General features: G+C 46.6%; 1 long non-coding RNA gene across 1 annotated transcript in view; it reads right to left on the reverse strand.

Moving 5' to 3' along the window:
• The window catches only part of LOC130193509 (uncharacterized), a 27,683-nt gene extending 19,800 nt beyond the window's left edge, over positions 1 to 7,883 (reverse strand). Inside the window, exons 1-2 of the long non-coding RNA XR_008831655.1 lie at positions 7,811 to 7,883; positions 7,554 to 7,654 (exon numbers count right to left, since the gene is read on the reverse strand). This is a non-coding gene — a long non-coding RNA (uncharacterized LOC130193509). The remainder of the gene's footprint in view (positions 1 to 7,553; positions 7,655 to 7,810) is intronic.
• Between the last annotated feature and the right edge of the window lie 4,577 nt (positions 7,884 to 12,460).

The following is a 12,460-nucleotide window of genomic DNA, read 5'->3' on the forward strand; positions in this document are numbered from 1 at the left end:
ACACACACAATGTGCCTGGTAATAGAAGTGAATCATGTGTTTCCTCCTGGGACGGTTCTCTGTGAGTTGGCCGTGTGTTGTGCCATTGGCTAAACAGGGAGATTCTGGACACTGGTCACAGCACACACACACACACACACACACACACACACACACACACACACACACACACACACACACACACAGCCTCGGGGATTTGGCGAAGGGCAGCGAGAGCAGATCTGACGTCGCGGTGAAGAGCCGGCCGGGGAAATAAAGATAAACATTTGCTCTTCAGTTTATTTCCTGCGCTAAATTTAGAGCTGGTGACAAGCCAAGCGGAGTTCCTCACCCAACCCGACCAATCCACCTGACCTTCTCTCTCTCTCTCTCTCTCTCTCTCTCTCTCTCTCTCTCTCTGATCAACTATAAGGTGTTCAGGCAGCGCGCCGACACACACGGTCCAAGAATAATCTTTATTAATCACTGACCAGCGAGTGTGTGAGAACGAACACAGAGAGGAAGCAGCAACAGAGGGAGAGAGAGAGAGGGAGAGAGAGAGAGGGAGGGAGAGAGAGAGGGAGGAGAGAGAGAGAGGGAGGGAGAGAGAGAGAGGGAGGAGAGAGAGGAGAGAGGGGAGGAGAGAGAGAGGAAGAGAGAGAGGGGAGAGAGAGAGAGAGGGGAGAGAGAGAGGGGAGAGAGAGAGAGAGAGGGGAGAGAGAGAGAGGGAGAGAGAGAGGGAGGGAGGGGAGGAAGGGAGAGAGAGAGGGAGAGAGAGAGAGAGAGAGAGGAGAGAGAGAGGGAGAGAGAGAGGAAGGGAGAGAGAGAGGGGAGGAGAGAGAGAGGAAGAGAGAGAGATAGAGGGAGAGAGAGAGGGAGGGAGAGAGAGAGGGAGAGAGAGAGAGAGAGAGAGAGAGAGAGGAGAGAGAGAGAGAGAGGGAGAGAGAGAGAGGGAGAGAGAGAGGGAGAGAGAGAGAGAGAGAGAGAGAGGAGAGAGAGAGAGGGGGAGAGAGAGGGGACAGAGAGAGAGAGAGAGGGGAGAGAGAGAGAGCCCTTTTGAAGTGGCGTTGTGTTGTGAGAGCAGCGAGCAGAGGGAGGAGAGAGGTGGCGTCCTCGCTCGCTCGCTGCCCTTTGTGTTGGGTGAGGAAGAGGAGGGTGCTGACCTCTTCACCCACAGGCCTTTAACTCACTTACTGCACGACCTTCACGTGAAGGTGTCTTTAAACTGACGTCTCGACTTCAAGAGAAGACGAGAGAGAAAAAGGTGGAGTGGAGCTTCAGGAGGACAGAAGCCTGGCAGGGGGGGGGGGGGGGGGGCAGCGTGCTATTAACATAGCATTAGCTTTGTTGGTTTTACCTTTAGCTCCATTTGTACTTTAAAAAAGAACTTTTATGTACTTCAAGAAAGGTACCCTGAAGATATCTTCAGAGGAAATGCTTATTCGGGGGTTATTCTTTCACCTTTACCGACTCTAGACGTACCGACTACAAACAGCTGGCCGGCTTCGCATTAATGACGCGATCCCGCGCCGGCTTCCCACGGGCGAAGGAATGTCCCCGCGGTGATAACGATTCGCTCAACGGCGCAGTATTATTGCCTTTTGTTTTATTTTATTTTTTTGTTCATTACTTAATTTGAGTTTTAATTGCTCTGCCGTCACTCTGTCATTAGGGCGCCCACCGAAAGGTCCACGCGGACAACAATTAAAAATGCGGCGTGTGAACGGCCCCTCGGGCTGTTGTTAGGTAAATTGCTGCTTTTTTTTAAATGACAAAGATGAAAACTAATGAAAAAACTAATGAAATACTTATTTTGTTTTATTTTTTATTTATATATATTTTTTTCACGATATTCTCACAATGCAAGAGAACATGCAGAGCATACGACATTAACATTAAACAGGAAATGACACAGCAAGTTAGGAAAAAAATAATAATTAAAATACACAAGTACAAAATGAAAAGTAAATAGATAATTACCCCACCCAAAGAGAAAAATAAATAAATAAAAGGTTGGTGCATAGGATGATGACACAGCAGAGATACAACAATGACACATATTTACAGTACTATGGTACCGTTAGCATTGTATCCGCGTAGAAATATTTGTTCATCGTTAAGTTTCTTTAAAAAGCTGAGATTCTTAACCCTCCTGTTACCTTAGGATCAATTTGACCCCTTTCAAGGTTTAACCCTCCTGTTACCTTTATATTTACTGACATATTTTACCCTCGGGGTCAATCTGACCCCAGCAATTAAAACCTCCAGAAAATTATTAGAATTAATATTGTTTCCCAAGTTTAAGTGTGAGGTACTTTATGTTTGTTTGTTGACTACCTAAATAGCCCTTTAAATCTATAAAAAAGTTGATATTTACCTTCGCATTGAAAATGCCGAATTCTTATATGTTTGACACAGTGAAAAACAGCCTGGGGTCAAATTGACCCCAAAGAACACAGACATTAAACACTGAATACGGAAAAACATGCACAAGTGAAAATGTATCGGCACACGGTATCACTGTGGATGAAGAGGGAGGCGTGAGATTTACTTGGATTGGACGGCTGAGAAACATAAACACCCCCCCCCCCAAAAAAAAAGGGGGGGAAAGCAACAACAACAAGCGCTCAGCTCCGGTTGTCAACGTTGCGTTGCCGCCATGAAGAACATTAAAAAACAAAATGGTGATTCAGTCTCGCTCTGAATGTTTCTAGTTTACGTTTCACGTCAGATTCTATTTTAGGCCGCTGGGTCTTTTTTTTTCTTCCAGCACCGTTAGCTTACCGCTGGCTGCGACGAGCCCACCGACTGCGTGCATTTACTAAATAGTGGCCTGGAACTGATTACACCCCCCCTCCTCCTCCCTGGCTGTCTCCCCTACATACATATAAGTCCGCTGACATCTTTTAGAAACCACTTCAAATTGTCCTCGGCGCAGAATGGAAAACTCCGGCGATTGGAGTGTGTGTGTCTGTGTGTGTCTGTGTGTGTGTGTGTGTGTGTGTCTGGGGGGGGGTCATTCTTACATTTTTTTGTCACTTTTTTTTTTCCAGCCCAGAAAACACAACAAGCGGCGCTCTCGTTCTCTGGTCTCCGCGTGGAGTTTGCAGTGTGGGCAGAAGAGAGGGTGATGGACACAATGGAGAGAACGGAGAGGAGAGGAGCGGCGGGACGGAGGAGAGCGCGTGGGTGAGCAGATAGGATCGGAGACTGAGGGGGAGGAGGTGTGTGTGTGTGTGGGGGGGGGGGTTAAGTTGGTGCCTACACCCACACCAGGGCTCTATCCCACAGGCTCTCTCTCCCGTCTCCCACGCCCCTCTAACCCGGCCCAGCTCCTGTTTAACATCTGGCTCCGTCACACCTCGGCCCCTGAGAGCGCTGCCCGTCTGTGGACTGAAGTGCATTTCAAACTCTTAAAGGAGAAAAAAAAATAACTGAAACCACACTGGAGGAAGCCTTCAGCGTGGATTTTATTTTTTTATTTTTTGGGGTCCTTTTTCATCTCTCAGGCGGCTCCTCTCTCGGCTCCATCTTTGGCTCGTTTTTTGCTCTTTTTTGTTTTTGTTTCCACACCTGGCTCGAGCTCATTCGGCCCTCCGTCTACCTCCACGGCGCCTCCCGTCACAACACTCGCGCTCTTTTAATTGACATTACCGGAATGTAAATGGACGACGAGATGTACTCACGGCGGTGGGAAGATCGATATAGATCGCCATATTTACATTCTTGTATTCCCTGTCGGGGAGAGTCCGAGGTGAAGAAGTCTTCAGTCGGCGTGTGATCGTGAAGGGGAGCAGATAACAGGTGCTTTTCACACGTGAAGTCAGGTAACTCAATGATTGGCCCAATTTTTTTACGATATTTTGGGGGAAATTCTAAATCTAAGCTCCCAAAAAACAGGCATGATTAGTCATAACGCAAAACATGCTACTAATAGCAACAAGTGGAGGCATGACTGTTTAATGATCTGACGCTCAGTTACATGACACGTCATTTGTCTCATGACAAGGACCACCTCAGGGTTAAGTGTCTTGCTCAAGGACACATCGACTCGGGCGGTGAGTTGGATGTAGTTTGTAGTTTATAGTTTGCGTTTTGAATTCGTAGATTGGAATGCGGAGGAGTCACGTCGTGACGCCGGATGCGACCTGTCAATCACAGCAAGCCCCGCCTTAAAACATACTTTGCTTCACGGTCTTTTTGACTGTAAAAGGAAACATAATTTAGTAAAGAACATTATGCTGCAATGAAGCTCGTGATGGAAACCATGAACTCATGTTTACTGAGACACATCTAGTGAGAACTAGGGTCATTTTCTCACAGACTTCAATACGACTTCTTTTTGCAACCGGAGGAGTCGCCCCCTGCTGGTCAGAAGAGAGAATGCACATTTCCAGACACTTCCGCATTGTCTCGACAGAATGTTTTGATGAACATTTGGCTCCAGTATTTTAATAAGATATTGCAAGAGGAAGTAATATATATATCTTATCCCATCCATTAATGTTCAGGTGTTTCCATTTTATTTTTAAGAATCAGAGTCTGCTCTGGTTCTCGCGTCTCTCGTAAATTCTCGTGGCGAATGCTCGCCAGCGCGAGAAAACTCCGAACAGGATGTTCCGTCGGCGCGGCGGATTCCCTCCTCGTTGCTCATCGTTTTCTCGCGTTGGCCGGGAAACAGGTATATCACTTTATCAACCGACCGTCTCCATAATCACGGAGATATTCAAATCCACATGAGGGCTGGGCGAGCAGATTAATAGTATTGACAAACGCTAATTAGCGTCACGCTGAATCAAATGATTAATGTGAACAGTTGTTAAGGAGGCAGTGTGTGTCTAAATAGACCCAGAGGCGAGATAATACGGTAACAGGCTATGACTCACGCTAGCACTGTTTTAATGAGGAATAGACGGGGAGGGAAAGAAAGGGGAGAATGACAGAGAAAGTACGAAAATGGAGGAGAAGAGACGCTTTTTGAGCCTCTCTGTCTTCCCGCAATGTTTGTTTTTTTACACCTCGAGTTTTAAGCGGCGATGGGATTAATTGGGAGGATTGTTGGCTCGCATTGTGCGCTGAGAGGATAGGCAGCGAAATCCCCTTTTCAGCCGCCTCGACTTATCCGTGTCCCCGTGTTGTCTCTTTCAAACAGAGGCGCCTGGCGCCGCGTGCATGTAATCTAGGCGACAAGACAGAATGAAAAATGAATCGAATGCGTATGAAGGGAGTGAGAATGGGACGGCTGACAGGAGGGAGGATGCAGCGAGGTGAGAGGAGAGGAGTCGGGGAAGGAGATGAGGGTGGATGTGTGGCTGATTGCACCCAGGTAGCCCTTTTAAAAAAAAGAAAGAAATGTGCTTTTAAAAGTGGGGTGCACGGCCCGTGTTTATTTATGTCTGGCATCGACGTGCGAATAATTCATTCTCCGCTTTGTGCGTGAATTATTGATGTCTGAGAGAATACAGGAACAGGCAGTAGAACAAACCCAGCAGTCTCGAGGGAGGGAGCGTGATGCAAGACGGAGAAAAGAATTATGATTTCATCATTATTTACAGTTTCGTTCCAAGATGGAAAAAAAATTTGACATTCAATTAGATGGAATGACTGCGGTGAAAATGAAACCCGCGGTATAATGTATTGCTTTATTAGCTGGCTCTAATTAACACAACATTTGAGACAATAAAAACACGAATGTGTGGCTCACACTGGAGTGTGTGCGTGCGTGAGAAAGCCGAATATGATATGATATGACACAAGGTGTTTGTCAGTGTGATATTTAAATTGTCCCATACTCTGGTTTACTACTGCATTTATTTATACTGTGCACTCAAACAAATAATGTTATTCATACATTTGAACACACTTAATCATAATATTTATGGTTTTATTTATATTTTCCATATGTACTAGGGAGGTCACGGCACCATAAATTAATGATTACCAATAGCAAGGTACATTTTTTAAATAAAAACTGAGTAAACATTTAGAATTATTATCAGAGTCATGAAGTTAAACGCATTTGTATTTATTTACGAAATTTTACAAGATTATATTTTACAAGATTATATTTGAGAACATCGTAATAACCTTATAAATGACCTTCGCCGAACACTCCTTTTTACTGACTAGAGCGTGAATGCATCATAATGAAACTCAACGCAACTCTTGCCTCCGTTAGCTAACTTTGACGAGCTTTCCTCCTGCTGATGTCAACACACATCTGTAGCGACGTGTGGCGTTTTCTTTCTGATTTGAATGTACGTCTCACTCGGTATCTGTCAGATACCTGCGGTACTAAAGTAGAACGAGTACCGCCACGTTTTCAGATTGTTTGGCATCGACTTGCAGCCAAAGTATCGGTTATGCTAACGTCCCTTTTTACGCTGTTGTAGCCAGATTAGCGGCGTGGCGCTAGCGATGACAATGGCGGTCGATCGGCGGGTTGATTCATATCTGATCTGTGCAAATTACAAGAAGCTAACATGCTAAACTAGGATGCTAAACATTACACCTTCTAAATAATCAACTGGTTAGCATTGTCCCTGTGAGGGTGTTAGCATGCTAACATTAGCCTCGGAGCAGCTAGCTTGGCTGCTGTTGATATTAGTCAAACTCCACAAGGAGAGAGTATATATTAGTTGTAATACGATGTAATAGTTTATACGTTTTGATGTTTTGTTGTCGTTATTCCAGCAGCTCTCTGTATTCTGTTGATACTTTTGTTTATTCTCCGTTTGTGAATTGCATTGTGGGACAATAGTGGAACGCAAAAGCACGCGCACAAATACAGCGGATGGATGTTTGGACACATAGATGATGTGATACATGGATGTTTGACAGTATGTATTTATGAATGGATACAGGATGGATAGATGGATGGATTGATGAATGGTCGGAAGTACCGATGATGGATGGAACAAAGGACTGAGATCTACGAGAAGCCAGAAAGTCTGATTATAACATAGAACAAAGAGACCTCCCATCTCTCTCTCTCTCTGTCTTTTGTTAACTTTGTTATCCCCCTTCGGCAGCACCCAGAAGGGTACTTGTGTGTTGAGCTTACGTATCTGTGTGTGTGTGTGTGTGTGTGTGTGTGTGTGTGTGTGTGTGTGTGCCTGCTCAGGGAGGCACGGGGCCCAGAGACTTGGAATCATTTAGTGAGAATTTTTCGAGTGTGGGAGGAGAGGAATGTGCACCCAGATAAAAGAAAGAAAAGTGAAAGAAAAATATAGCAAAGCGAGGGGGTGGAGAGTGCGATAGATAGACACTGATATAGACAGAGAGAGAGAGAGAGAGAGAGAGAGGGCAGGCAGGGAGAGTGTGTGGCAGGTGAAGAAGGGGTGGTAGGAAGACGAAGGATGTGCCACCTAAGAGAGAAACATTTGGAGTGGAGGAAGACGAGCTCAAGACGAAGACGGGGGTGAAGAGGAGGGCACGGGTGGGCAAACAAAACGGTTAAAAAAGGAAGGCAGGAGCTCTGAAGTGATCGACAGTGGGAGCAGCAAGCGGGAGAAGAAACGAGTCTTGGGGGGGGGGGAGAAATCAAATAAAAGTACGAGCTGCCCACTCCTTACCGACTGTTCTCCATTAAGCAGATTTTTCTTCTTCATTTTTTTCTTCTTCAAATGACTCTTGCAGGTCTCGCTTAGGGGGAACATCTATTCCTATCACAGCGCTGAGAGAGAGAGAGAAAAGAAGAGAGGAGGGGGGCAAGTAGAAAGGAACGATGATGTTTTAAAAAGTGGAAAAGGGAAAAGGAGGACGTGCGACTCTCGGCTCCTGTAAAAAGTACACGTTGTGTTGCTTTTATTAATAACAACACCAAACACACACGCAGCACTTTATTTTCTCACGTCCACGTTCACGTGTCTCTTCAAACTGACGACGCCCTCTCTTCTGCATGTACTCTCTTTTTTATGCCGCGCACAAATTACGCCCTCCCACATGCCCTCCTCGGGGCTTCCAGGTTCCCATCTTCCTTTCTTCCCTTCTTCCCTTCTTCCTTTCTTCCCTTCTTCCCTGGTCCGTGCCAAAGCTAACGGCCTCGTGTGAGCGTCCCGAACTGTGGCGCGTATGTGCGAGTCGCCGCGTATCTGGAGGTGTGTGTTTGGGTGCCGTGTGCACATGCTGCGTCTGCAGGAAGGCCAGAGAATTCCCATGGAATACAGGGGGGGGGGGGCAATACAGATATGTTTACCTGGGGGAGCAGCCGATCCCCGTGTTTGATTTACGAGCTGTACGCCTCACCGCGTGGAAGGAAGCTGGCGTCCTTCTTTTGAGGCGACGGCCGGCTCGACTTACAGCAAATGCTCTGCTAGCTTTGTAAACTTTGTAAAACGGGTAAATAAATACGTCGATATGAATGTAGAGGATTGTTAGTTGTTAAAGTAACGGTATCCGATCGGCCCGTTGTCATCGTTACCCGAGACGGCTATCGGAGTTGTCGTCGGGCGGATATCTAAAGTACCGGTGCATCGATGGTGTGGACCGGAGAGTGGAAGCTCTGGATCTCAAAATCACTTCCAATCGGATTCTTTGTCAGTTGCAGGAAGATTTTGTATTTCCGGAGCAGTGGGCCTCTGGAGCAATAGGTGTTTTTTTATTTTGGGGTAACAGACCGACGGACCTGGACGATATATTTGTGGGTTGTGCCTTCAGGATAATGGGTAGTACCCTTCTCAAGACCTCAACCACCAAATACAGGACCGGGATATGACGGAGATGTCGGGTCATGCGGGAATAACTTTCCTTAAATTCTGGAATCAGACTTTCCGATGTTATTTGTCTTTCATAACGATAAGAGATCATCTCTGGTAGTGGGAGAGAAGCATTTCTTTCAGCCCCTGAAGGGTTTGATGAAAAGTGTCCACCCATGCAGCTCTGCCATCGGCCTATTGACGGCAGCTGATGAGCGACGTAGTTTAATTGGAAGGAGCGTACCCTGAAAACATCTGGAAATCAGAAAACCATTGTTGCCTATTGACCAGGACTAATCCCTCGCCAGCAGGTCAAGATGATCGGCGTCCAAAATCAATCCCAGGGGCCAACGTGTGCGTCTGACCGGCCGTTCCTCTATTCTGAGGGATTATCATCTGGGCCGGCTTTCGAATTAAAAACTTGAATGACGAATCAAGAGTTCCATTGACCTTCATGGCTCCTGGCAACGACTCGGGCACATTCAATCTCACTTGACCCACTCAGCTTTGACCTTTGACCCCCCCAAGGCGATGCTCCCCTGATGCGAACTCTCACCTCCCGGGGATCAATAGCTCTCGACCGTCGAGGACTGCAGAGGACGGTGGAAGCGGCTGACCTCAATGGGGGGGGGGGGGGCGGGGCCTCGGACCGGTGCCGATGTGGCGACATTTAACCCCCGAAATTTGGATCCGATGAGAGGGACCTGGGCGTGTACATTTAGAATCCAACAAAGCACGGCCGATTTAATCCTCTCCCTGAAATTGAACGCGTTGAAATGCGGACGAGAAAACTTCAAACTCCGACTAGAACTCGAGATCTTTTCAAGCTCCCCGATCTGTTCACGTCATGCGCGGATGCCTTCTCTCTCTCTCTCTCCACACTTCAAACCGGGTCTCCACATTGTGATCCTTTAGTTGTGAGTTTGTTGTGTTTTTTTTTTTAAACAAGTCAGATCACTAATCCTCTTACGCGCCGCATGAGAAAGTCGAGCGGTCCCGCGTTCTAATCAGCGAGGTGAAGTTCTTTGATCCAGGGTTGGAAAAGCTTCCCGGGTCGCTGCCTTGGAGATGATGGCGTGCGCACGGCGGCGCCGCCGGAGGCTTTGTGGTCTAAACCCCCTTCCGGTGTTTTTTGCTTTGCTGTTGCTACACTTTCGGAATTAGGCTACTTACAAAAAAAACCAGGCATTTCCATCCTTATTCCCCGTACGCCGGCTTCTAACTTCAAGCTTGAACTTCCGGATTTAAAACACACACGTGACGCACGCTCTGGTGAATACCCGGCGTGTCTCGGTGGGTGACATGCGGTGAGGGTGTTATAACAGCAGTGAGTCGTCCCCGGCAACAGGACACTGGATGTCTGAATCCATCGTGTGGTTCACCTGAAGTGAGCGTCAAGGCTCAGTGGAGAGAGAAAGGTTTGAACCCAAAGGCCCCGAGTCTGCGGCTCGGCAAGATAAAGAAACTCAGTCGAGGTCAAAAACATGGAAATGTGTTTAAATGTTTTCACTTCTTGTGTCGAGGTCAATGTTTTTGTTGTTGTTTAATGCCTGAAATAAGCTCTTGGGTTAACACAAGCGTAGTGATAAATAAATAAAAAGTTTATTCTACAGCAGGGGTGTCAGACTCATTTTCACCGCCACATTAGCGTCATGGCTGCCTCTTAAAGGGCCAGTACCTGAAACACTGTAGACTACTCCCCAACATATTATTAAATAACCCTCTTTGCATTTGATAATTTTTTATTTGAGTGTAGAAATATTGTACACAAGAACATGTCTCTAATATTATAACATACATCCATTTAATTTGAAACCTTCAAAATAAAAGCGCAGGATATTTTTCTTTAAGAAAAAGGTGATCGCATTTCTTTCAAGTCGTCAGGGGCCACATAGAATGACGTGACGGGCCTTGTGTTTGACATATATGACACATATACAGATAAAACACTCCATTACATACCTCATCCGTTTCTGATGGTGTATTTTCTAATTAAATATACAGTTTTTCTGTTGGTTAAAGGCACGGCGTCGCTTCAAAATAAACTTCCAATGTAGGTTTACTGGGAGGATGATTGGTTAAAGGCGAACGCCACACGTGGCCAATATCTCCAGCGATGTATTATTCATTCTGAAGCAATGAAAATGTGTATGAAAACAAAATTACCATTTTTTTTTACAATCCCCTAGAAATATATGTTGCATTGTGTGAGTGTCTCTATGTGTTTCTTTTATTTTATGTGTGAAAATGGTACATATACATTTTCTTTGTCTATTTGCATGTGTTTTTCTCAGGTTGAGAAGTGTCAGGCGAGTAATATTACCACTAAACTAATATTTACTACTCATCATAATCATCATCATCATCATCATCCCATGAGTGTCACTTGCTGTAGCTCCCTTTATGGAAAAGAAAACAAGGTTTAAAAATGAAACGATGCCTCCCTTCGAGATTCTAAGCCCTTAAAAAAAATGTTTAGACTCGGATGGAGACCATCTGTCTTCTGACGGGCACTATTAATTCTTAGTTGTGGCTAAAGTTAACTTCATTCAAACCTCGTGTCCCATGAAGCCTCAGAAGCTTGAGACAGGTGCAGCATGCAGTCTGTCTCTCAGCTTATTCATCCCAGAATGTCCCTGGTACACGAATATAACCCTGTGTGTGTGTGTGTGTGTGTGTGTGTGTGTTTGTTCTCTCATTTCCCATGTCTGTGGTCTCACAGACAGCATGGGCCCATCTCACGAGAGCCGAGGCATGACTCAGACTCGTGGCTGGCGGCCGTGACTAAGAGAGGAAGGGAAGAGGGGAGGAGGGTTGAGGAGGGGAGGGAAGGGAGTGAAAGAGAGAGAGAGAGAGTATAGGAGAAGTGGACCGGGATGTCTTCTCCCCGGCGGAGACGAGCGGCCGGCCCGTGAATGCGTGCGTGGCAGCGCCGCTCGCCGCGGACGCCCAGGAGCAGCTGAGAATAGCCCCCCCAAAAAAAACAGAAAAACAAAGAGGCCTTCCACAACATCTGCCAATTATCTGGCAGAGAGAAGCCAGGCCCGGGTCCAGGATCAGAGCTGACCCAGCTGTGGGCCTGGACCCGGATGGCACTGAGAGAGAGAGAGAGAGATGAAGCAAGGTGAGGAGAGGAGAAATAGGTCAATAACAAACAAAGGGTTTTTTTCGGCACCCGGAGCGTCGGGCGCAGAGGTCGGCCCGTCATAAACACACAGATTTATTTGATCCACACGCGCCGCTGGAGAAGCAGCCGGGGCGCCGGCCTACTGCAATCGGCAGGAATCGCAATATCCTCGACAGACGGTCGTTTTTCTTTTCTTTTTTTTGTGTGCCCACCTTCCTCTCCCTCCCCGTCTCTCCATCACTGTGTTTTGGAGAAAAGGAAGAAAGACAAACTCATTTCCATACAAATGGAGCGAGGGCTCGCAGCATCGGGGACTCGTGGAATTGCAAATATTTCATCTTTGCTCGGCGAGGCTCGCGCGATTACTTCTCCGCCATTATCCCGCCTCTTTCGTTCTCCCTCTCCTTTTCTGACTTCCTCTCTCTCTCCCGTCTCCGCTCGCCGACCTCCGCGTCCCACGCGTGCGTCCGTTGACCCGCCGTACCGCCATCCGGTCATTTGGGTTATTCCAAAAATCAGATACTAATGAGATGCTCTGTTATTAACACAGCTTACAGTTATCATTGTAGCGCCCTGTGGTGTCTATGACCAACCCTGTATCACAAAAATTACGTTCCCCCAGACCTAAAATGCAATTTCTTCTTCTTGACTGAAACTT

Source organism: Pseudoliparis swirei, chromosome 5 (assembly GCF_029220125.1).
Source record: "Pseudoliparis swirei isolate HS2019 ecotype Mariana Trench chromosome 5, NWPU_hadal_v1, whole genome shotgun sequence".
NCBI lineage: Eukaryota > Metazoa > Chordata > Actinopteri > Perciformes > Liparidae > Pseudoliparis > Pseudoliparis swirei.